Source organism: Erythrolamprus reginae, chromosome Z (genome assembly GCF_031021105.1).
Source record: "Erythrolamprus reginae isolate rEryReg1 chromosome Z, rEryReg1.hap1, whole genome shotgun sequence".
Lineage (NCBI taxonomy): Eukaryota > Metazoa > Chordata > Lepidosauria > Squamata > Dipsadidae > Erythrolamprus > Erythrolamprus reginae.
In genome coordinates this window covers 49196716-49223269 of record NC_091963.1, presented here as the reverse complement: position 1 = coordinate 49223269, position 26554 = coordinate 49196716, and the positions used below count along the sequence as shown (strand labels likewise).

At 40.8% G+C, this 26554-nt stretch overlaps 1 protein-coding gene across 4 annotated transcripts in view; it reads left to right on the top strand.

Annotated features, from left to right (window-relative positions):
• TBC1D5 (TBC1 domain family member 5) overlaps window positions 1-26554 on the top strand; it is a 584043-nt gene that overhangs the window by 182434 nt on the left and 375055 nt on the right. For 3 of the 4 annotated variants that reach the window (XM_070727732.1, XM_070727729.1, XM_070727731.1), the window contains exon 3: window positions 8953-9093. The exons of the other annotated variant lie outside the window; for it this stretch is intronic. The gene's annotated coding sequence lies outside the window, so the exon portion shown is untranslated. The remainder of the gene's footprint in view (window positions 1-8952; window positions 9094-26554) is intronic. 4 annotated transcript variants of the gene reach the window in all.

Sequence of the window (26554 nt, the reverse complement as noted above, 5' to 3'; positions counted from 1 at the left end):
TTCGTATTATTGGTATTGTATTGTTTGCAGTTTCTTTATTTATTTATTTTTCCTTTTGTTGTATGTATTTATCTCATTGCTTCTTGTTTTTATGTTTGTCTGTAAAACTTTTGAAAATTCAAAACAAAGTGTTTCAGTATGGTTGATTGATGTATTCTGCATATCTAATCTAATTAGAAGTTACAGTATATCTCATAGACTTTTGAAAAAAGCTGTTGCAAAATAAAGGAATATAACACTGATTACTATATTTCTGCAATCACAGAGCTAAAGATTATTTACATGGCTAAAATTTGAATGTGCTTGTTCCTTGCACATACGGTATTATAGTATTCTTTCATATGTCTTCAGCATTTGAAAAGTTTACGGTATTGGTGACAAGTGAGCACTGATAGCTGTAAATACATTCTTTTGGCATTTGCAAATTCTTACGTAGTAATTTCAGCTTCAACTTAGTCCATAGTTCTGATAGGGTTATATCCAACTGATCTTTTGTGTAAACAGAAAGTACAAGAGCTATTCTTTTAAAAGTAGGATTTTTTAGAACTTTCATAATTGAAACTAGGCAATCCTTGAAAGTTCTTTAATATTATAAACCTAAATGTTACAATGCAAATTTTGTTATTTTAATTTATTTTAGGTAAAAATCAAACATTTACATATACAGTGGGATCTTCTTTTTTCCTTTTTTTCTGTCCAGAACTATCCGACTATCTCTGTGTGCTGTCCCCTAGGTTTCAGAAAAAGAATCATCCCCTTTATTTTAAATGACTAGGACCATTACCATTTAATGTACAAAATAAGTTTTCATTTTGTATATCATATATGTTATATGCTATATCATTCTCTCTCATACACCCACATTAATATAGACTTTATTCAAAAACATTGCAGGTGGCTTTCTTTATTTACTCTGCATCAGCTAAAATTGTGAATACATTTTTTAACAAATATTCTCACAAACTTTTTTAGTTCGTTAGTGGCAGCTGGAAAAGATTTATAGGAAAAATGAAGTGAAAAACAGACTACAATGGCTTTTATAAAAACGAAAGAAAAAAAATAAATCAAGGAGATTTATGACTATCACTTGTTTACATCTCCTATGCTTTTTTTTAATAAAATGGGCTTAAAAGATTAGTCACAAGGTGTTACAAGATTTATATAAAATATAAAGACAGATGTTGTTCTTAAAATCTCCTTAATGTTTAGTGAAAAAAATAAATTATCTTGTATTTGTTGCATACATATGACAACAAAGCAAAGCTTCCATGAAAATCAGTACTAAAGAGCAAACCGTACATTGGCAATTCAAGCTATCAAAAATTGTGTGTTGTCTAAACTATAAATGCATGACATCTGTATTTGCTCTGTGCTGTTGCTGTTGCCATTCTATGTTTGGAAATACATAGTCTCTGAATGATGCACATTTAAATATTTCTTTTACTGAGATATCAAGAGTTTGTAATAGCCTTTTTCAACCTTAATCTGCACTATATTTAGTGGTATTTTACCATGCTAGGAAAAAAATCAACATCAATACAGTTGTGTCCTTAAATAATAATATTGTACATTGTTATTACAGTATATTATTAATACCGTATAAGATTGTGTTTTTTCCTGCACTTATGAATAGTAAATAGAGTTTTGAAGGAAATTAATAACATGGGAAGCAGTGAGAAAAATACTCACAATTGCATTTTTAATATCCATTCCTTTGTATTATTTAATTTAATAGAATTTTAAAAATATATGATGACTTAAGGATATTCATGTTATTTGCATATTGATTCTTTGAATAGAATATAAGAAAGAACAATCAATCACAGCAACTACAACAAAATCTGTTTCTTCACAGATTTTTCATTCTAAAAATGGATAGTTTTGATAAACAATGAAGGGGAATTGAAAAATATATGGGAGATAAAAACTTTCAAAATTCCACATAATTTGTAGGGTATTCCCTCCCCTCTTAATTAGAGAATCTGATGGCTACACTGGACACTTAGGGAATTACAGATGCTATAGGCATGCAAGTTAGATCTGCAAATTTTGAATGACACTACTATTACTGACTCTGAGAAGAGTTCTCTCATTGGGTAGGCACAATGCACTGTCTCTGATTGACTACACTATCATATGAAGAAATGTATCTTTCCCAATTTCCCAATTCCAGGTTAATAACCATTCTTAGAGCAATCACTGTCCCAGTATGTTGCTTTTGAAGATCTTTGTTGCTCCCTTTTTGAAAATTTACTCCATCCAAAGATATTGCCAAGGGACAATCACAAATAAAATAAACTGTGTGTATAGCCATTTTAGATGACAAATCCCTTGAACAGATTTTGCTATTTTGCATTCAGCTTCTTTGGCCAGTTTTTTCTACCTATCCATCTGGTCAGTAGAGGGTTTCACTTACCTTCGCTGCCAGTTTGGAACTGTGAACACACATGCACACTCACTTCTCTTGCACATGGTACATATGCGCATGCACAGATCATCAATGATGATGTCTGGCAGGTGGAAGGGAACCTCCCGCTGCCGCCATTGCTGATTTGCTTGAACTGGGGTGAACCGATAGCAACCCTCTTTATCTGGTGTTAATAGGAATCATAACTCTTTTAACCAATCCTGGTTCAATAGTTATACAGTCAAGATTAACAGCATCTGGTTAACGCTGGAAATAAACATCTGGATCAAGTAAAGCAATGGAAAAAAACCCCTACAAAGACAGGGTTAGGAATACATTCTTGGAAGAGAGTAATAATAAAAGAGCTTCCAAGCTGGTAAAAGCTGGTAACATTGATAGCGCCTGGTTAGGGCTGAAAAGACACATTTGGAGCAAATAGAGAATGAAAAAAAAAAGAAATCAAAGACAGGGTTTGGAAAAAATTCTTGGCAGAGAATAACAATGAAAGAGCTTGGTTAGCATCTGGTTAGGGCTGGAAAGAAACTTACTCAGAGCAATGAAAAAAACCCTGCAAAGACGTAGAGTTTGGAAAACATTCTTCGCGGAGAGAAACAATGAAAGAGCTTGCAAAGTAAGGGCTGGGATGATCGTTAGCAGATAGTTAGGGCTAGAGGGGGAAGCTACATTCAGAATATAAGATGCACCCAAATTATCAGCCTATTTTAGGGGGGGGAAAGGTGCATCTTATACACCAAAAAATATGGTAACTAGATTTATATGTTTTCCTACTGGCTTCAACTCTTCCTTTCTAATCAGCTTGGCCCATTTAATTATGATTGATACCTTCGAGTGTTCTTAGAGCCAGGCAATGTATACCAGATTGCAACTTTCTGGCTATTCATGGCCAGCCATCAACTTCATGATTGTTTCCTTGAACAAAGACGAAGGTGGGGGTGACTTGGAAGAGAATCACCATTATCTTCGGTCAATTCGGATAATGAAGTGTTAGACCCATGCAGGCGCAGACTTATGCATCGAAGAGACCAATTGAGGAAATATTACAGGAGATAAGAGAGGCCACCTGTGTTTGGGTGGGGCTCCAGTAATTAGAGCTCCTCTAATTTATAGCAGCGTGCTAGTTTGGCCGTTGTGGAAAATTATCTGATTGCAGTTCTTCAGGATCGTGCCTCGCTGTGTCTGAACTTTGTGGGTTTTTCACGCCTTTGACACCAAAGCAGAGTAAAGTGTGTGTGTGTTTCACTTTGTGGGAAGAAGGAGGGCTGTGACATTTCTTCACAGCTACTAGCTAAGTACTTAAGGACTGATTAAGGGACTTGTACAGCCGACAAGGTTGTTTTTGGGAAGAGTGCTCTTTGCAATACAAAAAGAGTGCTTTTTTTCTTTTGAATTTTGTGATAAAGGACATTGTTTTGAATTTTCAAACGTGTGTGTGTCTGAAATTTGTACCCGTGAATTTTCAGGAGGCTTCTACCAGAGAGCCCAGCAGAACAATAATGATGATAATGATAATAATAATAATGATAATAATAATAATAATAATAATAATAATAATAATAATAATAATAATAATATATGACAGAATTTATATTTGTTCTTTAAGTGCTACTAAGACAATGTGGTAACGTTAAATCTTAAAACAGTATTTTAAAACTCATATGCTTATTATTCTTAGATACATATTTTTGTACTATGGCTTGAGAAATAACTGTTTAATAGGCAACATTTGAATAATACAAATGTTTGGTTGGTTAAAATAGATTGAGGCTTCAAGGTGGTACCATTGGGTGATATTTAATATTGAATGACAAGTATTAAGACAAATGTTTTATATATAATTTATTTGATCTTCCAAATGCATTTATCTTGTGAGATACAGACCCCCTGATGCAAAATAAAGCATTCTGGAAAGGTTTTGAGTAAATAAATAATAAAACCACTTTAATACATAATCTAACAATATTAAATATTAAGACTTTCACATGATTGATTTTAATACTTAATTAATGTATTTAAAGTCTAATGAAATACTGTTTTGTATTAAAGGTTATATTGATAGTGTTTAAAAGTTTCAAAATTTTGCTAAACAAAATGGAACTAGCTGCAATTCATAATCTCTAGATTTTATTTGATGACATGTTTTGGAATCCAGCTGATACACTTCCTTGTATTAAGCAGATTTTTTTATTTGCATCATTCCATTTTAATGATCTAAAATATTATACAATTTATAAGAGAAAACATGCTAGCTTTGCATTATCTAAAATATGTCAAATTGTATATTTTGTTATATCTAAAGAAAACACTTGCTCGGTGATAGATGGTGGTTAGTGAATTATGAAAAAAGCTTGGTAGGTGAATAAGAAAGGACTTCTATGTTCAGTGTTTGATGACTTTTCTTGCTTTTTGTAATAGAGGCTGAGAGCTAGTGCTATAATTGGAATATTGCATTAGGTAGGCCCTGATCCTGACATGACTCACATGAGATTGTGATCCCGCTATATAGAGCGCTGGTGAGACCACATTTGGAATACTGTGTTCAGTTCTGGAGACCTCACCTACAAAAAGATATTGACAAAATTGAATGGTCCAAAGACGGGCTACAAGAATGGTGGAAGGTCTTAAGCATAAAACATATCAGGAAAGACTTAATGAACTCAATCTGTATAGTCTGGAGGACAGAAGGAAAAGGGGGGACATGATTGAAACACTTAAATATGTCAAAGGGTTAAATAGGGTTCAGGAAGGAAGTGTTTTTAATAGGAAAGTGAACACAAGAACAAGGGGACACAATCTGAAGTTAGTTGGGGGAAAGATCAAAAGCAACATGAGAAAATATTATTTTACTGAAAGAGTAATAGATCCTTGGAACAAACTTCCAGCAGACGTGGTTGGTAAATCCACAATAACTAAATTTAAACATGCCTGGGATAAACATACAGTGATCCCCCGCTCATTGCGAGAGTTCCGTTCAAGGACCCCCCGCAACGAGCGGGTTTTCGCGAAGTAGCGCTGCGGAAGTAAAAACACCATCTGCGCATGTGCAGATGGTGTTTTTACTTCCGCAGCGCTAGCGAGGAGCCGAAGATTGGGGGTGGCGCGGGTGTTTTAAAACGTTGCCGCCGACATGGGGGGCTCGCTAGCACCCCCCCTAACCCGGGTTGGAGGTTCGGGGGGGTGCTAGCGAGCCCCCCATGTTGGCGGCGACATTTTAAAACACCCGCGCGGCTTTCCAATGAGTCCCGAAGACAAACGTCAAACTTCCGCGTTTGTCTTCGGGACTCATTGGAAAGCCGCGCGTGTGTTTTAAAACGTCGCCGCCGACATGGGGGGCTCGCTAGCACCCCCCCGAACCCCTAACCCGGGTTTGGGGGGTGCTAGCGAGCCCCCCATGTCGGCGGCGACTTTTTAAAACACCCGCACGCCTTCCAAACTGAGCCCTCAAGCCAAGCGCCAAAGGCGTACTTCTGCGCTTGGCTTGAGGGCTCAGTTTGGAAGGCGCGTGGGTGTTTTAAAACATCGCCGCCGACATGGGGGGCTCGCTAGCACCCCCCCGAACCCCCAACCCGGGTTTGGGGGGGTGCTAGCGAGCCCCCCATGTCGGCGGCGACGTTTTAAAACACCCGCGCGCCTTCCAAACAGCCCTCAAGCCAAGCGCCAAAGGCGAACTTCTGCGCTTGGCTTGAGGGCTCAGTTGGGAAGGCGCGCGGGTGTTTTAAAACGTCGCCGCCGACATGGGGGGCTCGCTAGCACCCCCCCGAGCCCCCAACCCGGGTTTGGGGGGTGCTAGCGAGCCCCCCATGTCGGCGGCGACGTTTTAAAACACCCGCGCGCCTTCCCAACTGAGCCCTCAAGCCAAACGAACCCGGGTGGCCGGGCGAGCAGCGAGCGAACGGCGGGTGGCCGGGTGAAGGGCGGGTGAGCGGCGAACGGCGGGCGAGCGGGTGCTGGGGAGGGCTTCTCGCTCTCCCGCCAGCAAGAGGGGGAGCGAATGGCGTGGGCAGGCTGCGGACAAGCCGTTCGCTCGGGCCGCTTCCCAGCTGAGTACTCAGCTGGGAAGCGGCCCGAGCGAACGGCGTGGGCGGGAGAAGGGCGCGCGAGCCGCGGGCGCGCGGGCAGGCAGGCTGCGGACAAGCCGTTCGCTCAGGCCGCTTCCCAGCTGAGTACTCAGCTGGGAAGCAGCCCGAGCGAAGCGGCAGCAGCGAGGAGTTTGCGTGGGCGGTGGGGAAACTCCTCGCTGATGCCCGCCAAGAGGGGGAAGACCTAGGGAAGCCGCCCAGCAGCTGATCTGCCCGGCGCCATCTATGCATGCGTGCCCATAGAAAAAAAAGGGCACGCATGCACAGATGGTGTTCTGACTTCCGGGTTCAAAAATCGCAAATTAGCCTGTTCGCAATGGTCGGGGACGCAATAACCGGGGGATCATTGTATATCAATCCTAAGATAAAATACAAAAAATAGTATAAGGGCAGACTAGATGGATCATGAAGTCTTTTTTTGCCGTCAGTCTTCTATGTTTCTATGTTTCTAAGAAAAGACACAGTGAAAAAATACAAATAAACCAGGGAAGATGATTATTAGATATTTCCCATTCATTAGAATCCTTAAACCATGTCTCAGTTATGGCAACCAGATCCAAATTATCTCTAGATATTATGGCCATTAACTCAGAGCTTGTTGCTCAAGCTTCGAGCATTCGTGCACATTACCTGAAGAACAATATTTTCATTATTAGTTTGCCCCTTATCATCAACAACTACATCTATTTTATTTGCAGCTCCCTTTTCATAAGCTTCCAGAAACTGATTTATCTTCATTGATCGGGGACAGAAATCATCTACATTAGTTACATCTCTGTCCCCTTTATATAGTTTAAATGCCTGTCCAAAAAAGTTCTCAACTCCTCACCGAGCACCTGGGTACCTCTGTATGATGGATGCAAACCATTCGTCTTAAACAACTCCCTATTAGACCATCTACTGACATCATGACTTACATAGCCAAAATCTTCAGCTTTACACCAGTGCCTTAACCACACATTAAACTCTCTGATACAAGTTGTTTTATCCTCCTGGCCACAAACCGGTAACACCTCTGAGAAAGTCACTGAATCAGTTACAGTGGTACCTCGGTTCTCGACCACAATCCGTTCCAGAAGTGTGGTCGAGAACTGATTTGGTCGAGAACCGGATTAATTCATCCCATAGGAAATAATGGAAATGGATTTAATTGGTTCCCAGCCCATTGACTTGCTGGGAACCAATTAAATCTACAGTATTTCCTCTATTTCCTATGGGATAAAGATCTGAGGGGACCGGGTGAGAGAGAATGGGAGTCGGAATCCCGACACGCCCCTCCTGGCCACCCTCTTAACAGCCTCCCAGTCTCTACCTTGTAACTGCTCCAAGCTGCAGGAAGGGTAGGGCTGACTGCAATACCGGCAGCTTCGGGGGGCTCCTTTCCACAGCAGTTCAGTTCGTTACCTCCAGGCAGTTGCACCAACTTTTTCTTTCCCAGTTCCAGCGGCTTCCCTTTGAGGAGCAGCAGCAGCGTCAGGAACGTCACGTGATGAAGGGAAGCCACCGGAACCGCCGGACCCGGGAAAGAAAAAGTTGGTGCAGCTTCCTGGAGGTAACGAACTGAACCGCTGTGGAAAGGACCCCCCCCCCCCCCGAAGCTGCCAGTATTGCAGCCAGCCCTACCCTTCCTGCAGCTTGGAGCAGTTACAAGGTATGAATTATCTGGCCTCGAGCCACCCTGGAACAAAGTAATTAATCAAATATACATACAAAGCAGGCTTGTAAGCAATGATTGTCCTTTATATTCAGAAAACTGCAAACCACAGTTTCAGAGCAATTGTTAGTTTAAAAAGTCAATAGGTCAGAGTAAATTACTCCAGTCAGTGCAGGAGCCCTTCAGACTTACGTCAGTCAGAAATAGCTCACAAATTGAAAATGTCCAGAAAGCCACAGCAAACACCAAACCACAATTCATCAAACTTTCTTCAACACTGAACAATAGACTCCCACACAAATCACTCCAACCCTCCCCTTTTTCAAGGTTGCAGCAGTGTCATTAAGTCTTATCACCTGTGACCTATAACTTGTTTCTGCATTTGCATAGCTGCTCTTGTCTTCCAGCATTCTCCGCACCTGAGCATTCAGAATAGGGTTGTTCATTGACTCTTCACCTTCTGATTCAGATGAACCTCTAGCTGGAGATCTGACTGACTCCATTTCTCTCTCTGTCTCTCCAGTCCCTTCCTGCTCCATTTTTCTCCCTGTCTCTGTTTCTGGTTCACTGTCTGATTCGTCCTCCAGCCAGACTGGTCATCTGTAAACATACGGCTCCCACTCCCCTGCGTCAGAATCAGCAGACACAGGAGCTGATCTGAAGCCAACCACAACACGTAGCATGGTTAAATATTCTCACATCATATTCAATCTATTCGCTTCACTCAGTTAGTTCCTAGGTTTTTTCCATCATCCAACAGTAACAACTAATATACTCCTTTTTTCCCCTCACAGGTCAACAAAGAAGATTCTTTGTAACTTCACTATAGTACCCCACTGTGTCCCTCCCTCTCCCGTCTGAGCAGCAGCCAATATCTAACTTTAGCACGAGGGTGACTAAGAATCCGATGGAATTGCTTCATGCAAATTTGGCAGGTCTGTTTAAAACTAGCCAAGATGGTGCTAAGTATGTGTTTGTTTTAGTAGATGATTACATCAGATATACAGGTATTATCCAGATTTAATGAGTGGGTAGCCATGATAGAAAGGCAGTTTGCATGTAAGGTTAAGTAATTGCAAACGGACTGGGGAGGCGAGTTTACAAGTTCCAATTTCAAGAGATGGCTAAATGTTAAAGGAATAGTTCGCAGGATGACTAATCCTTGTTCCCCGGCAGAGAGTGGTTTTGCAGGGAGGAAAATAGGCACTTTAAGCATGGTTAGGGATGCATTGTTAACAGATGCAGGATTGCTATTTAGTTTTCGGGGAGAAGCCGTTAACACTGCAACTTTTTATTTAATAGGACTTGGAGTTCCAGTGTGAACCAGACTCCATACTACACATTATATAAAAAGAGACCTAATTTGAAATATCTGAGGATTTTTGGTTCTTTTGCCCATGTTTTTATTCCTGTAGAGCAGTGATTTTCAACCTTTTTTGAGCCGCGGCACATTTTTTACATTTACGAAACCCTGGGGCACATTGAGCGTGGGGAAGGTGGGGGCTAAAAAAAGTTTGGACAAAAAAATTCTCTCTCTCTCTCTTCCTCTCTATTGCTCTATTTCTCTCTCCCTCCCTCCCTCTTTCTCTCCCTTTCTTCTTTCTCTCTCCATCTCTTTCTTTCTCTTCCTTCCTCCCTCCCTTTTTTGCTCTCTTTCTCTCTCCCTCCCTACCTCCCTCTATGTCTTTCTCTCTCTCTCCTTCCCTCCCTCTTTCTCTCTCTGTATTGCTTTCTTTCTCTCTCTCTCTCTCTCTCTCTTGCTTTCTTTCTCTTGTTCTCTTTCTCTCTCTCTTGTTCTCTTTCTCTCTCTCTTGTTCTCTTTCTCTCTCTTGCTATTTTTCTTTCTCTCTCTTGCTTTCTTTCTCTCTCTGAGCTTCGCGGCACACTTGACCATGTCTCATGGCACACTAGTGTGCCGCGGCACACTGGTTGAAAAACACTGCTGTAGAGAAACGTTTGAAAGGGCAGCCTAGATGGCAAAAACTTAGGTTTGTGGGTTATGATGAAGATTTAAAAGGTTACAGATTTTCTAGTTCATTTGCAAAGGTGATTATTTCCAGGAATATAAATTTTGAAAATAATCAAAAATGGGACAGAATACTGTACATTCAAATACGGAGTTAAACTGCAGTTTCCATTGCTTTGACCATTTATCTAGTAAAGTATATCATTTACCATATTACAGACGTCTCCAGGAATATCAACCCTATTGCACACTTTAGAGTCATCGGCAAACCTTCCCTACCAAACTTTCCCCTATGTCACTCACAAACATATTGAAAACAATAGGACCCAGAACAGACCTTTGTGGCACACCACTTGTAACCAATCTCTGCTCAGAATACTCGCCATTAACAACAACCCTCTGATGTCTACACTTCAGACAGCAGGAAATCCACTGAACTATCCAGGGGTTAAGTGCAATCTTCACTAACTTATCTACCAGCTCTTTATGTGGAACTGTATCAAAGGCTTTGCTGAAGTACAGATAGGCAATATCCACGGCACCAGCTTCATTCAACACCTTTTGTGACATAGTCAAAGAAATCAATGAGATTAGTCTTTAATGATTTGCCTTCAAGTAAAGCCATGCTGGTTTGGGTCATATAAGTTATTCGGTTTTAGGTGCTGATTTATCCTCTTTTTGAGTAGAGTCTCCATCATTTTAACTATAATTGATGTCAAGCTAACTGGCCTGTAGTTACCAGCTTCTTCTCTACTACCCTTCTTGTGGATAGGCACAACACGTTCTCCAATCATTAGGAACATCTCCTGTTAAAAGGGATTGGTTGAACAAATCAGTCAAGGGGTAGCAATGGCAGATCTGAGTTCATTATGAATTCTGGGGTGGATATTGCCTTAAATATTGCCTTATTTATCTTTAATCGTTCAAGTTCTTCTAAGACGTCGGCCTCCCAGATCACTGGAGCTGAATCCCTACAGCTGCAAGCAATGTTATATCCATCCATAGTATCATATTGTAAGCTGTCTTTTGAGAAAGATGAACAGAAGTAGCTATTAAAATGCTCAGTGGCCTCCTTATTCCCATCAGTGTATGTATTGTTCTAAGCTTTGTGATGCTGCAGTTTTTATTCTTCTTTTCACTAATATATCTGAAGAAGGTTTTATATACCTTTTTTTACAGATTTGGCAATTTCTTCCTCTTTTGAGGCTTCAGCAGCATATATTATCTGTTTCGCCTCCATTCCAGACTCTTTATACACGTTTGCTCCTGCCATTTTCCCCTCCCCTTTAATTCAGTATTTAAGTATTCCCCCATTCCATTAAAATTTATTTTTCTGAAATCCAATACTTTGGTTGTAGCATAGGATTGCCCACAATCGGTTTTTACATCAGACCACAAACATAGGTGGTCACTGCAACCTAATTTTTTTTCCCAGTTTAACCTGTGAAACCCAATTCCCATTTGTAAAAACTAAATCTAGAATATTCTCCCCACTAGTCAGTGTCTTAACCAGCTGTACCAGAGCTGCTTCTGTAAGGACCTCTACTATATTCTTACTTTTGCATGTAAGGGCACTGGGGATATTCCAGTCAACGTCAGGCATGTTGAAATCACCCATAGCCACAATATTTCCCTTTACTGCCATTTGGGCAATTTCATCCACCATCTTGTTGTCATAATCCTCAGATTTCATTATTTGCTCCAAATGTTTCTTTCCAGCCCTAACCAGGTGCTAACAGTGTTCCTGGCTTTTACCGGCTTGCAAGCTTTTTCATTGTTACTCTCTGCCAAGAATGTATTAAAAACCCTGTCTTTGTAGGGGGGTTTTCCCCATTGCTTTTTCCAGATATTTCTTTCCAGTCCTAACCAGCTGCTATTAATGTACACAAACTCTTTCATTGTTACTCTCTGCAAAGAATGTTTTCCAACCCCTAAGTCTTTGCAGGATCTTTTCACCATTGGTCTAACTTGCTCCAAATGTTTCTTTTCCAGCCCTTACCAGGTGCTAATAATGTTCTCAGTTCTTACCCGCTTGCAAGCTCTTTCATTATTACTCTCTGCAAAGAAGAATGTTTTCCAAGCCCTAAGTCTTTGGAGAGTTTTTCCATTGCTCTACTTGCTCGGATTGTTTCTTTCTGGATGCTAATGATGTTCCCAGCTCTTCCTGACTTGCAAGCTGTTTCATTGTTACTCTCTCAGAATAAAAAAAAATTAAGCTCTTAAAAATAATGTATAAAATAATGTGATTAAACTGACCAGACTAAGGACCCTAGCCAGATGAATACCTGGTAAGCAGGTTCTTTTCCCTATTTTCCTCCCCAAAAACTAAGGTGCATCTTATATTCTGGTGCGCCTTATACTCCATAAAATATGATATAAATGCACATAATGATGTAAAGTTGGGCAATGAAGTTGTAAACCAAAATATAAATTACAAATGTATGAATTGTAGATTCATGAAAGCAATGCAATGTATGGTTAATTGATATGTTAACATGGATTTGAATAACATAAAGAAATGATGGAATATTTGTATATGTCTGCAATATGGGAATATTGGAAGGGGTGTCAGGATCGGGGCCTACCTGATGCAATATTCCAAATTGCAGAGAGAAGAATTGTAGTAACTTTAACCATGAAAAACTGCTTAGTCATAGTGAATATGAGATTGTAATGTAATCTGATTGGCTGACAAAAGAATATATACATAATGGACCTTTGCAAAGGTGTAGCCTGCGGTTTGGCTTGAAGGTATTATGGCTTAGTATGGTTTAGAGTGACCTGTGAATTAGTCTAGCCAGTGGTGGATGATGACTTGTAGCTGAATATTGTAGATAGCTGAGATTGTATACATTGTAGCTGTGAATAGTAGACAGAGAATTGTGAGTACTTTGTATAGTAACTGCTAGAGAGATAGCTAGTATAAATAGCTATTGTAGATTTGCTATGAAAGAAAGATTATTACATTACGTGTCTTCAATTATCTTTAAGAAAAAGGTTCCTGATATCCTGGTCTGAGGCAGGCTGGTTTAGCTATCTGGGTGGGCTAGCTTTTCCAAAACATTACTCCAACAGACTGCCCTGAGTCTTCGGAGGGGGGCTGCATAGAAATCAATCAATCAATCAATCAAACAAACAAACAAACAAGTTGAAAATGGTTCAGGAGAAGAGGCAAAAAAATCTTAAACACCTGGTTCGTATCTAGAAAAGTTTGTAAGTACTGTATAGGCGTTCATAGGTAGAGTTACCACTGTACAGCTGGATCCAGGGAAGGCTTCTTGAGGAGGGGGTGCACAATTGCCTCCTTGTAGGGACCGGGAAAGGACTCTAAGAAATTAACAAGTCTTAAAGCCTTTTTGGCAATGTTGTTGCAATGGGCTTTGGCACTTAGGTCATTTGATATATGTTTTCCAAGGTCTTTCACCGAGTGAAGGTCGTCAAACAAGGTCTTGTCTGTTCAGCTTGTATTTGGTGTTTTGATTATTTTTGCCAATGTGTAGGACAGAGCATTGCTTGGTTGAGATTTGGAGTTTCCAGATGTTTGATCATTCAGACACAAAGTCAAGATCTTTTTGGAGAGTAGCTGTGTTATTGAATGTGGTCCACCATATACCTATACCAGTTTTGCATTGTCCATTTTGTCGCGTCTTTCCACCCCAAGACTATTACCGCCTGAGCGCTTTGTATCGCTGCTTGTTTTATTTCTCTGTATTCTCCCATCTCACTACTTTTTACTAATACTGCCATTTCCTTAGTAATCGTCCATCTTATATTTAATATCCTATTAATATCCTCTTGCACTTTTTGCCAAAAGTTCTGCACCACTGGGCATTCCCAGAGCACATGCATAAACACTCCTTTATCTTGGCACCCATGCCAACAGATACCTTTAACATTCTGCTGAAAGTGTGTAAGTTGAACGGGTGTGTAATACCACTTATGTAATATTTTCCTTCTCATTTCCCTAACTCTTGTATTCTTGATTTTCCTTATATTCTCTACTGTATTTTCCATCTCTTGAACCTCTACTTGTATCTCATTTTGCCACCATTTAGTCAATCCTTGGATCACATCCCCATCTGACTTCACTAACATCTTATATATATTGCTTGCGCCTTTGTACCCTCAGTTTTTTCTCTTATTATTTTCTCTAGCTCTATCTCCTCCCTAAATAGTGCTTCTTTATTCTCTCTTTCATTCAGATATTTACATATTGCATTTATTTGTAGCCACCTTCCTTTACCCAGCCACCATTCTATACGATTTTTACTTGGCCTCCCATCCTTCTCATATAACTGTTCTATCTTAGTTATCCCTCTTGCCTTCAATTCTCCTATACCCTTATTTAAATTTGTTTCATTATCTTTATTTATTACATAAATCGATGACAGTTTTGATTTATATAATCCTATTTTCCCCTGCCATTTTTCCAAATTTCCATAGTCCCTTTCATGGGACCTATTCGTTTATTTAAGTCGCTCCTATTCCACTTTATAAAGATTAATTCTCTATTCTTCATCCCGTTTATCTGTTTTTCCAGTTTCACCCATTTATTCTTGAATAATTGCAGCTCCATTAATCTTTCAATTTGAAATGCTTCCCTATGCAACTCCAAACAAGGAATTCCCCATCCACCCTCTTTTTTGTTCGCTATTAACCACTTTTTTCTTATTCTTGGTCTCTTATCTACTTCAACCCAATAATTAAGTTTTTTATCCCACTCTCTAAACTTGGATGCTGATAGCCCCCCCCCCGGCAGTACCTGAAACAGATACATCATTTTGGGAATTATAATCATTTTCAAGGCTCTTATTTTAGAGATTGTCCTGAGCTTTTCTCTTTCCATCTTTTCATCTGTTTCAACATTTTCCTCCATATTAATCTATAATTCACCTCCTCAGTTTTTGCTGGATTTCTCAATAACCAAATTCCCAGATATTTAATTTTCTTTAGTCCTAACTTCAACCCTGATTCTTTCCTAATTTCTATCTGCTCTCTCGGACCTCTATTTAAACACATAATCTCTGATTTTTCCATATTGACCGACAATTCTGATTCCTGTTTAAACTTTTGTAGAATATTTCTTATACCTTTAATCATCTCCATCTGGGTCTGGGTCAATATAATTGCATCATCTGCAAATAGGTTTAATTTCATTTCTATTTCCCCTATTTTGTATCCTGCCCAAGTGTTATCTTGTCTTATCTTATTAGCTAACATCTCTGTTGCTATTACAAATAACATTGGAGATGAAGGACATCCCTGCTTGGTGCCATTTAGTATTTTAAATTTCTTGTTTGTTTGTTTATTTATTTATTTATTTATTTATTTATTAGATTTGTATGCTGCCCCTCTCCGTAGACTCGAGGCGGCTCCATTCACCCTTATATACGCATCATTCCCTTTATAAATCTCTTTTATAGTTTCACAAAATATATCCCCCAAATTTAATTCCTTACATAGTTTATATAAATAGCTATGGTTAACTTTATCAAAAGCTTTAAAACATCTAATTTCAAAATTCCTAATTTCCTTTTAGTAGCATGGTGCATCACATTTATTACATTTCTAATTGGTTCACTTATTTTCCTTCCCTTCACAAATCCATATTGATCCTCTTCAATTGTTTTTGGTAAAATATTTTCAAGTCTATTTGCCAATATCTTCATAAATATTTTATAATCTTGATTTGCCAAGTTGATAGGATGGTAGGACCCAGGCTCTCTTAGATCTCGATCCATCTTCGGAATAGTAACAATCTCTGAAAGCTTCCATGTCTGCGGGATATCATGAGTTAACAATATATTATTAAACATTTTCCCCAGTTTCCCCAAGTGCGGCAATATAGGTTTTATAAAATTCCCCTGTAAACCCATCCAGGCCCGGTGCTTTGGCTTGTTTTAACCCTTTAGTTACTCTAGCAATTTCTTGTGTGATTTCTGCATTCTATATTTGTTTGTCTTCTTCGCTTACTATTTTCCCAACATTGATGACTCCTATATTAACCTGCTCCTCTTTATACAAATCCTCATAATATTTTCTCATTATCTTCTCTAGCTACTCTTTACCATATCTAACCTCTCCACTAGGGTCTCTCAGTGCTAATATACATGATTTTTCTTTCCTCTTCTTCAAATATCTTGCCATTTATTGCATTGGTTTTGTCCCCCAACTCAATGTTTTTTGTCTCATCATCATTCTCATCTTATTCCATTGGATCTCATCATATCCCATCAATTGTTTCCTTTTCAATTTCAATAAACTATTCCAATCCCTACTCTTAGTTAATCTTAGCTGCTCTTGTATCAAGTCTATTTCCCTTATCTTCATTTCCCTTTCTCTACCTCACCTCTTTCTAATATCTGTTTCCATACATACATTGTCCCCTCATATAAGCCTTACATGCATCCCACACAATTGATTGTTTAATATCACCTATACCGTTAATTCTAAAATATTCACATAACTCTGTCTGCAATTTATCTTTATCTTGTTCACAACTGCATTATATCTCCAAATTCTTTGGTTGCGTTCCTGACCTATTTCCAATTTTGCCAATAGTGGGGCATGATCTGGCAATCAAATACTTTTGATATCTACTTTTTTAATTTGTATATTGCCCACCCTATTCATTAATGCAGTGTTTCCCAACCTTTTTTGAGCCGCGGCACATTATTCATATTTTCAAAATCCTGGGGAACACTGAACGGGGGGACGGAGGGGGCGCGAGGGGGCTAAAGAAAAGTTTGGACAAAAAAAAAATTCTTCCTCAATTTCACTCTATTTCTCCCTCCCTCTTTCTCTCTCTTCCTTCCTTTCCTTCTTTCTCTCTCTCCATCCCTCTTTCTTTCTTTCTTCCTCTCTTTTTTGCTCTCTTTCTCTCTCCCTCCTTCCTTCCCTCTATGTCTTTCTCTCTCCCTTGCTCTCTCTCTGCCTCTCTTGCTATCTCTCTTTCATTCTCTCTCTTTCGCTCTCTTTCTGTCTCTTGCTATGTCTCTTTCTCTCTCTCTCTCTTTCTCTCTCTCTCTGTCTCTCTTGCTATCTCTTTGTCTCTCTCTCTCTCTTGCTATCTCTTTCTCTCTCTCTTGCTATCTCTTTCTTTCTTTTTTTCTCTCTCTTGCTATGTCTCTCTTTCTCTCTCTGTCTCCCTCCCTCCCTCTTTCCTTTCTATCTCTCCCTCCCTCTTTCCTTTCTATCTCTCCCTCCCTCCCTCTTTCCTCCCTCCCTCTTTCCTTTCTATCTCTTTTCTTTCTATCTCTCCCTCCCTCTTTCCTTTCTATCTCTCCCTCCCTCTTTCCTTTCTATCTTTCTCTCCATCCCTCAGCGGGGGCAAAGAAGAAGGAAGGCAGGCTGCAGAGGGCACCAAGGACAAGAGCGCTCGCTCCCTTGCCCTCTGACTTCCCTCCCTCGCTGCTGAAGGGACGAGCGCGGGCACGCTGCAAGAAGGGGTTTTTTGCTCTCTTTTTTTCCTTCCCCCGCCTCACGGGAGAGAGTGAGAGAGAGAAAGAGCAGCGCCCTGTCGGTTCTGAGCGCAGCCAGGGAAAGCGGCCTCGAGCCGAGTGCGAACTGCGGGATGCGGCAAAGGACTCCTTGTCAACCAAAAAAGGGTGGGGGTGGCAAAGGCAAAGCCTGGGAGGCGGGGAAGGGAAGAGCGGGAGACCCCCAGACAGAACGGCTGAGGGGAAGGAAAGATGGAAGGAGGGAGGAATTGAGAAGCGAAGCCAGGGAGGGCTGAGAGAAAAGGGGAGCTGCGCGCGCGCGAGAGGGGCAGGGCAGGGCGTGCATTCCCGAAACGGATGGAGAAAGCCCTCTCTCGCAGCGAAAGTGCTCCCAGCCAGGGGGCTGCGAGAGAGGGCTGGGAGCGCTTTCGGCCCGAGGAGCTGAAGCTACAGCCGCCGCGACAGAAGTCGCGCCCCAAGGCAGGGGGCGGCGGCGGAGGAGAGGGGGCAGATCGGGCGGGGAGCTTGGCGGCACACCTGCCTGTGTCTCGCGGCACACTAGTGTGCCGCGGCACACCGGTTGGGAAACGCTGCATTAATGTATAGTCAATGCAACTAAATGTATGATATCTTGCTGAATAATAAGGACCTCTATTTTGGATATCTGCATGGAGATCCACCTTATTAAGTCTATTTAAATGTAACATCCTACTATTTCCGATCCCATTTGTTAATTGCATATTAAAATCTGCCAAAAATGTTGTGCCCTCCATAAAGTTATCTAGCTTCCTTTTTGTATTTGTTATAAATTGTTTTGTTTTCGCATTCAGGGCATAAGTTGCTGCCAATGTCAACGTCTTTTGATTAATTTTCCCTTTAACAAACAACCACCTCCCTTCTCTATCTTTCTGAACTCCAACCTCTTCAAATAAAATCCTCTGATGAATAAGAATTGCCGTACTTCTACTATTTTGCGTTCCTCAAGATTAATATACCCATTTCCAATTTCTATCATTAATCCATTTATCCCTTCCTCCCCGTCTTTTATGTGTTTCTGTCAAAATCATAATATCCACCTTATTTGCTTAGCCATTCTCAATACAGTGGAACCCCGACATAAGAGCTGCTCTACTTAAGAGCAACTCGAGATAAGAGCTGGGAGGGGAGAGATATTTTTGTTCTACTTACAAGCCCAAATTCGAGATACAAGCGCCAAGGAGCTGTCTCCTGAAGCCAAACGCTAACTTCCGCGTTCGGCTTCAGGAGACAGCTGCGAAGCGGCGCGCGTGTTTTAAAAGGTTGCAGCCGGCCTGGGGGGCTCGGGGGGGTGCTTGCAGCTTTCTTTCTTGCTCTTTTTCTTTCTCTCTTTTACCTTCCCTTCCTCTATTTCTTCTTTTCTTTCTCCTTCCCACCTTCTTCCCTCCCTCCCTCCCTTCACTCATTCCTCTCTTACTCTCCCCTTTCATAAGTTTCCTTGCTTCCTTCCTCTGTTCCTGTCCCTTCCCCCTTTCTTTCTTTCTTTCTTTCTTTCTTTCTTTCTTTCTTGCTCTTTTTCTTTCTCTCTTTTACCTTCCCTTCCTCTATTTCTTCTTTTCTTTCTCCTTCCCACCTTCTTCCCTCCCTCCCTTCACTCATTCCTCTCTTACTCTCCCCTTTCATAAGTTTCCTTGCTTCCTTCCTCTGTTCCTGTCCCTTCCCTCTTTCCTTCCTTCCTTCCCACCCTCCGTCCATTCATTCACCCATTCCTCTCTTGATCGCTTAAAGCCGGTCCCTGGTGCAAAAAGGGTTGGGGACCTCTGTCCTACAGGATTGGGTGGCAGAGAAGTTGAACATATGTAAATTTAAAAGTTTAAGAAAGTTTACAAGTTAAGTGAAAGAAACTTCATTATTCATTTATATGTACATGTACATTTCTTCATTAAAAACATGTCTTTCTGCATAATTTAGACTAACTTTGTGAGTTTTTTGAGGGCTGGAACCAATTAAAATTATTTACATTAATTCCTATGGGGAAAAGTCGTTCGAGATAAGAGCTGCTCGACTTAAGAGCCCAGGTCCGGAACGAATTAAACTCGTATCTCGAGGTACCACTGTATCCTGTAACGTTTTAAATCAGATCTCAAATCATTTACATTTAAAATCATTATATTACACTCATTCATAATATACAATAATATCCCTTTCCCCCTCTTGTTTCACTCTTGGTTTGTTTGTTTTCCCCTTCCTTACCCCAGTTACCCCCCCCCCAAGTGCCATCCCCTGTGCTCCCCCTACCAAAAGGGGAGAGGACAAGAAAAAATCTTGTCGAATCATGAGGCACTACTCCGGATTGTGTTCCCACCCTACTGAGCTCTACTTTCAACCGCGTTTAAATATAATTAAAGAGAGAAATTTCTCTCCCACACTCCCTTATCCGTTTAAATGATTCCTTCTTTTACTTTTTTTAAAACTTCCTTTACCTTTTTCCCTTCTCCCCCCAACAAAAATAAGAGTTAACACTGCATTGCAGAAACGTCTCTGACGAAATCACTTCTTCGCTTTCTTGTCCCACTGGGCTCTTGTTTTTCTCTGCTCCCTTGTAATGGCCTCCACCTGCCCAATTAACTCCTTAAGCTCTTTCTCCTTTTGCCTTTCCTCCTCGTCTGGGGTACTGTGACCGCTGAAATAATCTTCTCCTCCCTCTCCTTCTTCTGCTCTTTTTGGCTCTACAGCCCCCCCTCCTTCTGTTCCTCGTGGCTCATTCTCTTGAAACTGAATACCCAGTTGATTCAATAATGCCTTTCCCTTCTCCAGTGACTGAGCTCTGAACATCTTGTTCTCTTGAAACACCAAAATGGCAGCTGGAAACCCCAAGTAAACTTTTTTCCACTTTGATATAGGCGGCTTGAAATTGGGTGTAAGGCATCTCTCGCTCTCAATGTTTCCCAAGAGAGATCTCTCAGAACTCTTATCTCGTTCCCATCTTGTTTAAGGCTGGCACAGCTTTTCAAATATTTGTAAATGTCCTCAGTTTTTTTCTCGCTGACCAAAGCCATAACAATGTCTCTTTGCGTCTCCCGGTTTCTACTTGGGACAGCCCATTGGACACGTAAAATATCATCAGAAAGAACCTGAGCACCCTGTGCTTGCATCCAATCTAGAATTGCTTCATTGAATTTTGAACCTGAAGCAAAATCTGGTCTAAATACACGCAGACATAAATTCCTTCTCCTTTGGCGATCTTCCAAATTAGCAATTCTGTAATTCAATTGTTTAAAAGTCTCATCCTGAATTATAGCTTGTTTTTCCAAACTTTGAATTTTTTCAGCTGCCACCTCTCCTTCTTTTTTAACTGTTTTAAAGTCTAAAGAAAGATTTCCCAAAGCCGATTCTAATTTCTGAAACCTTTGTTCAAAGCCTGAAACAATTTGTAATAGCTGATCCAGCTTTGTCTCGATCTTGTCGAGGTTAGGTTCAGACCCTTCAGCCATTTTATTAAGATTGATTGTACTTACTCGTAATAGCGAAAGAAGTCCCATTTTCCTTAGAAACTCAGATCTTAGATTCTCTTTGAACTCCTGAGAATGCTTTACTTCTCTGCTTTCCTTCAAGAAGGATTTATGATGTTTTAAGGAGGAATTTCACCTTTATTTAATATATCACAATTGGAGCTCGAAAATGGGTGCATTTAGCCTTGACGCATGCGCATACTTCATTCCTGAGTCTACTCTTTGGAAAGAAGAAAAAATGTCAGAAGGAATCATGATGCCAAGGATCCACTGGAACACTGAAGCTTCCAAAAGATCAGTAGAGAAGTACAGTATGAAGTTCTCAGAATCCAGAACCCAAACTTAGGAAGGGCCCACCCTAATTGATCAGGCAATTAAAAGTGTTGGAGATTTGTACCTTCAATTTGGGAGATAGAGAGATAGAGAAATATATATGCTGTATTTTTTGGAATATAAGACATACCTTCTCCCCCACCCCCAAAAAAAGAGGCTGGAAATGTTGATGCGTCTTATCCATCAAATACAGATATTTTGGCTGCCCAGAAGCCCCACCCCCTCACATTCCATTTTTGGATAGAGGTTCTGGGAAGCCTGCAGATAACTGATAACTGGGGAAAAGCAAAAATGCCTCAATTTTTTGAAAAAATGGGTGCAAATGGGGGCATTTTTTGCAATCCCCTAGCACCCAGGAGCTCCCTCCCCAATTTTTCTCAAAAATGGGTCTGTTTTTGCCTTCTAATTATCCCATCTTACATAACTGGAGGAGGAATTATGGGAGTTGAAGTCTGCTAATCTTAAAGCTGTCAAGTTTGAAGACTCCTATTTTCTCCATATATGGTAGAGGGATTTTAAAAAAACAACCATTATTATTATTATTATTATTATTATTATTATTATTACTATATTATTATTATTACTATTACTATTACTACTACTACTTTTATTATTATTATTATTATTATTATTATTATTATTATTATTATTATGACTCCTAGGTTAGGGATTACTGGTGCAAGGTTATTCAAACTTGGCAGGTTTAAAGACTTGTGGACTTCAACTCCCATTCCTGAGATAGCATGACTGGAAGAGGAATTCTGGGAGTTAAAGTCCACAAGTCTTAAAGCTGTCAAGTTTGAATTTTAGGGATTAGGGGTGCAAGAGTATTCAAACTTTGCAACTTTAAGACTTGGGGACTTCATCTCCCATTCTTGAGCTAGCATGACTGGAGGAAAAATTCTGGAAATTGAAGTCCACAAATCTTAAAACTGTCAGGTTGAAGTTTGTAAAGTGTTACATGGTTGTAAAAAGTATAATGTTTGTAAAATGTATTCTGCTACACTGGTATTTTATTAAATAATATTTTACTATACCATTTGGTTCAGAATACTTTTTTCCTTGTTTTCCACCTCTAAAACCCAGGCACGTCTTATATACTGGTGTGTCTTATACTCCAAAAATATGGTATGTATGTATCTATGTATCTATGCATGTATATATGCATGTATGTATGTATGTATTCATTCATTCATTCATTCATTCATTCATTCATTCATTCATTCAAGATGGTGAATGTAGCCTTACAAAAAATAGGATTAGTTTATTTAGTTGGGTTTCCTATTTGGCTAACCTGGGAGGGCTGACATATTTTTACTAAAGTATTCCCATAAAAAACAGTAATTAACATTTTGTAATTAATGGGAAGCTTGTGGAACTTGCAAAAGTACACAAAAATCTCTGAACTATATTTTTAATAATATTTTGGAACTAGTATACTAATTAAGTTAATACTTACCTTTGGGTTATATTTCATATCCATATGGCATCTATCAATAGAATATTAAAATGGAAGAATAAATTCTTTTAGTGTGAGGAAGGGGGAATATCTATACAGTGGTATTAATTTGTTCCGTGACCAGGTTTTTAAGTACCACTGTATTTGTATGTGAATTAGATGAGAACCAAAGGGCAGGCCATTGCAAGGGAAGATGCCCCAGTATTTAACACTAGCATAATGTACTATCTCTCTGAGTTCATGTTTATATCCTGGAGAGCAGATCTTCTTAGGCATGGACCTTCAATTGCTGCTGATGAATGCCAAATTAGCTAATACCCACCTCCTCTATTTGTGACCTTATTGAAGAGGCCAACCTGCTTGACTCCAAGAGACATGTCTAGTTGGGTTTAGAGTTTGTACTAATGAAAGGCCTTAGGGAGAGGATGTAGCAGTTGCCATCCAAGAATTTAGTTTGACCTTTAGATACCATGCTCCTAAGGTTTCCAGATGTGAAACTCTGTTCTTGAAGCTGGGATTGTGGGATCGGTTGGTATTGTTGCTGCTGTATCAGCCTCCCTACCCTGTGAAACTAGTAGTGTGCTGGTTTGGCTCTTTTTTTATTTTTTTAAAAAAAACATGTATAGGGAGCAAGGAGAGGGGCGGCATACAAATCTAAATAATAAATAAATAAATAAATAATAAATAAATAAATAAGGAGTCCAGGCAAATGCCTCTACTTTGTGGCGTGGTGCAGGACTTTCTACTACTTAACATCTACATGAAAGTGCTTGATGAGACTATCCAGCACCATAGGATGATGTATCATCAGGTGATACTCATTTCTACATCTACATCTCCATTTCTGGTGATCCAAGTGATGCTGTGATGGCCCCTTCACAGTGGGGAAGTTATGGAGGTCTGGATAAGGAACAACAGACTTCAGCTGATTCTCCTAGATTCACAAATTCTGCTCAAAGAATAGATGGTAGTCACGAATAAGAAGTCACAAATAATAAGAACTTCATGTTTGTACAAATTGCACCCATATCTGGATCATGCAGACCTGTGCACTTCGTTAGTGTCCTGGTCATTTCTCAGATGGAACAGGCGTGGCCGTTTGCTACTTCCGCACTGGGGGGTCACCGCAGAAAAAGCCTGGGCAGATTTGTCGCTGAGCTGGGACACTCCCTGGAAAGGTAGGTGGAGCCGGCAGCCGGTAAAAGAAAGACAAAGTGGTGCAGAGCTGACTGGGCATTTCTCAAGCCTTGGCAGCTCGGGAAGCTCTTCTCTTCCTCCGCCTCCCATGTCAGTTCTCCTGGCCGGCTCCTTCGGTGCAAAAGGCCAGGTTGGCTCCTTTTCCCCATCCTCCTCCCACCGGCACAACTTTAAAACGGACTCTCGATTTCAACTGTGGGAAGGAATGGAGGAAGAGAGAAAGAGAGAGCGAGAAAAGAGAGAAAAGAAGAGAGAAAGAAAAAGAGAGGGCGGAAAGGAGGGAAGGAGGGAGAGAGAAAAAGAATGAGAAAGAGAGAGGGAGGGAAGGAGGAAGAGAGAGAGAAAAAAGAGGAAGGAAGAGAGGGAGGGGGGAGGGAAGGAGAGAAAGAATGAGAAAGAGAGGGAGGGAGAGAGAAAGAAAGAAAGAAAGAAAGAGAAAAATGAGGGGAAGGAAGAGAGAGAAAGAGCGAGGAAGGAGGGAAAGAGAGAGAGAGAAAGAATGAGAAAGAGGGAGAGAGGAAGAGAGAAAGACAGAAAAAAAGACAGGAAGGAAGAGAGAGGGGGGAGGGAAGGAGGGAGAAAGAATGAGAAAGAGAGGGAGAGAGGAAGGGAGAGAAAGAGAGAGGGGTAGGGATGGAAGGAGGGAGAGAGAAAGAATGAGAAAGAGAAGGAGGGAGGAAGAGAGAAAGAGAGAAAAAAGAGTGGAAGGAAGGGAGAGAAAGAGAGAAAGAAAGAGGGAGGGAGAATAGGCGTTGATCGCTTACCTGAACGCCTCTTCTCGTATGCTGAGTGGGTACAGCAGTTACGTGGGTTGCTCGCTGTCCAATCTGCAGAGGACCGAGCCTAGTCTTTTAAAAGCCTGCTGGATCCGCCCCTTCCCCAGAATTCACGAATCCGTAGACTTAGGCTCAAGTGTGGTGGCTCAAATAGTGCTCAACTCTCATGATAGGAAAAATTACAGGTTAAAGAGTATAACCACAGTTAGAATAGAAAAAGGGAGGGAAGTGACTGCTGTACCCGCTCAGTGTACGAGAAGAGGCGTTCAGGTAAGCGATCAACGCCTATTCTCCGTACTGAATGAGCGGGCCCAGCAGTCACGTGGGACATAATAATAATTATTATTATAATTTATTGGATTTGTATGCTGCCCCTCTCCGTAGACTTGGGGCGGCTAACAACAATGATAAAAACAGCATGTGATAATCCAATAATAAAACAGCTAAAAACCCTTATTTATAAAAACCAAACATACACACAAACATACCATGCATAACTTGTAATGGCCTAGGGGGAAGGAATATCTCAACTCCCCCATGCCTGGCGGTATAAATGAGTCTTGAGTAGTTTACGAATGACTGGGAGGGTGGGGGCAATTCTAATCTCCGGGGGGAGTTGGTTCCAGAGGGCCGGGCCCGCCACAGAGAAGGCTCTTCCCCTGGGGCCCGCCAAATGACATTGTTTAGTCGACGGGACCCGGAGAAGGCCAACTCTGTGGGACCTTATCGGTCGCTGGGATTCATGCAGTAGCAAGCGGTTCCGGAGGTAATCTGGTCCAATGCCATGGGCTTTAAAGGTCATGACCAACACTTTGAATTGTGACCGGAAACTGATCAGCAGCCAATGCAAGCCACGGAGTGTTGAAGAAACATGGGCGAATCTTGGAAGCCCCACGATGGCTCTCGCGGCTACGTTCTGCACGATCTGAAGTTTCCGAACACTTTTCAAAGGTAGCCCCATGTAGAGAGCGTTGCAGTAATCGAACCTCGAGGTGATGAGGGCATGAGTGACTGTGAGCAGTGACTCCCTGTCCAAATAGGGCCGCAACTGGTGCACCAGGCGAACCTGGGCAAACGCCGTCCTCGCCACAGCCGAAAGATGATGTTCCAATGTCAGCTGTGGATCGAGGAGGATGCCCAAGTTGCGAACCCTCTCTGAGGGGGGTCAACATTTCCCCCCCCAGGGTAATGGACAGACAGATAGAATTGTCCTTGGGAGGCAAGACCCACAGCCACTCCGTCTTGTCTGGGTTGAGTTTGAGTTTGTTGACACCCATCCAGGCCCCAACAGCCTCCAGGCACCGGCACATCACTTCCACTGCTTCATTGACTGGACATGGGGTGGAGATGTATAGCTGCCTTCAGCAGAAGAATCCTCCAATCCGTTATCTCTCATGATAGCGAACTAATCCCTCCTTAGGGACTCATCTATTGGGTATGTCTATTGGGTATGTTCGCAAATTACTCAAGACCCATCTTTGTCGCCAGGCATGGGGGAGTTAGGATATTCCTTCCCCTAGGCCATTACAAGTTATGTATGGTATGTTTGTGTGTATGTTTGGTTTTTATAATAAGGGTTTTTAGTTGTTTTATTAAATTGGATTGTTACATGTTGTTTTTTTATCATTGTTGTTAGCTGCCCCAAGTCTGCGGAGAGGGGCGGCATACAAATCCAATAAATAAATAAATAAATAGATAAATAGATAAATAAATTATAAATAAATAAATAAATAAATAA